The sequence below is a fragment of the Triticum urartu genome, chromosome 1 (assembly GCF_003073215.2).
Source record: "Triticum urartu cultivar G1812 chromosome 1, Tu2.1, whole genome shotgun sequence".
Lineage (NCBI taxonomy): Eukaryota > Viridiplantae > Streptophyta > Magnoliopsida > Poales > Poaceae > Triticum > Triticum urartu.
In genome coordinates this window covers 361,558,916-361,560,783 of record NC_053022.1, presented here as the reverse complement: position 1 = coordinate 361,560,783, position 1,868 = coordinate 361,558,916, and positions in this window count along the sequence as shown.

The window sequence follows — 1,868 nt, the reverse complement described above, 5'->3', positions numbered from 1 at the left end:
ACTCATGTCAAGTTTTGTTATTTTGGTTATTACCAAAACCGAACCGAAATTAAATGGTCATTACCGAAACCGAACCGTATCTATGTATAAAACCGTATAAATGGAAGTATAAAAACTGTATAAACCAAAAACCGTATAAACCGAATCAAACCGAAAAAACTGAACGCACACCCTGACTCAAAGGGTATCAAACAGACCCGGCAAAAATCATAAAGTGACATCTCCTTATGCTCATCATATAAATAAAATTCCACCAAAGGTGGTGATCTCCTAACGTGGAATTGAAAATTTTGCACAAAGATATTGGTGAGTAAGAGACACTGTTCACGCTGGTCGTGGAGGAAGGCGGTGAGGCCTGCATTCTCAGCTAAATGATAAAAATCTTCATGAATCCCAGCTTCTCTCAAGAACTCATCACGAGGCCATTCACATGGGCGAACCTCCGCAATACAAGGGAGATTATACTTGCGCTTCTTGTTCTCTTCACTTTGCTTATCCTTCGAGCTTCGGCTCGATGAGCCCCTCAAAAAATCTTTTCATCTTTTTCTGAAAATTTCTGGGATTTTTAGTAACTTAAAATAAAAGTGAACCAAACTCAACAAGATTGATAGCAACTACTCCTACAAGTGCCTAGAGGCTATATCATGCATTAAAACTACTTTTGACCACATAAAGTTGACATGCAAGCTCAAGAACAGGGTCACCTAAGCAGCAAAAATTTGCAACAAATAAAGCACTAGAACAAAAACTAATTGGACCATTGGAGGAGTCACATACCAAAGAACAATACCCCAAAGCAGTTTTGTGAGAGGAGCTTTGAGCAAGGAGATCGAAAATGGGAGCAAGATGAGCTAGAACTCGGGTTTGAGTTGGCTAGTGATTTTTTCTGTAGCAAGACGAAGTGTGTGGGTGCAAGGATAAGTGGAGGGGACCCACATGGGGTCCACGAGGCAGGGGGCGTGCCCTCCACCCTCGTGGGCACGTGGCTGCTCCCCCTGTTGTGTTCTCAGTGCCAGATATTCTCAAATATTCTAGAAAAAATCATATTTCATTTTCAGGGCATTTGGAGAACTTTTATTTTTGGGGTATTTTTTATTGCATGGATAATTCAGAAAATAGACCGAAAATACTATTTTTACTTTATTTAATATAAATAACACAAAGTAAAAAGAGGGTATAGAAGGTTGTGTTTTCTAACTTCATCCATCTCATGCTCATCAAAAGGAATCTACTAACAAGGTTGATCAAGTCTTGTTAACAAACTCATTCCGAATCGCATGAAATTGGAGAAATTTTGAATAACACTAGGTTACCGCAACCGGGATATGCACACATCCCCAACAATAAGAATATCATATTTCTTCTTAACAATAGGAAGAGGAAATTCAAAACCTCCAATAGTAATTGTTGAAATTTTTCCAATAGAATTGATACTGTGGACTTGAGGTTGTTTCCTCGGAAAGTGTATCGTATGCTCATTACCATTAACATGAAAAGTGACATTGCCTTTGTTGCAATCAATAACAGCCCTTGCAGTATTCAAAAAGGGTCTACCAAGGATAATCGACATACTATGTTCCTCGGGAACATCAAGAACAACAAAGTCCGTTAAAATAGTAACGTTTGCAACCACAACAGGCACATCCTCACAAATACCGACAGGTATAGCAGTTCATTTATCAGCCATTTGCAAAGATATTTCAGTAGGTGTCAACTTATTCAAATCAAGTCTATGATATAAAGAGAGAGGCATAACACTAACACCGGCTCCAAGATCACATAAAGCAGTTTTAACATAGTTTCTTTTAATGGAGCATGGTATAGCCGGTACTCCTGGATCTCCTAGTTTCTTTGGTATTCCACCCTTA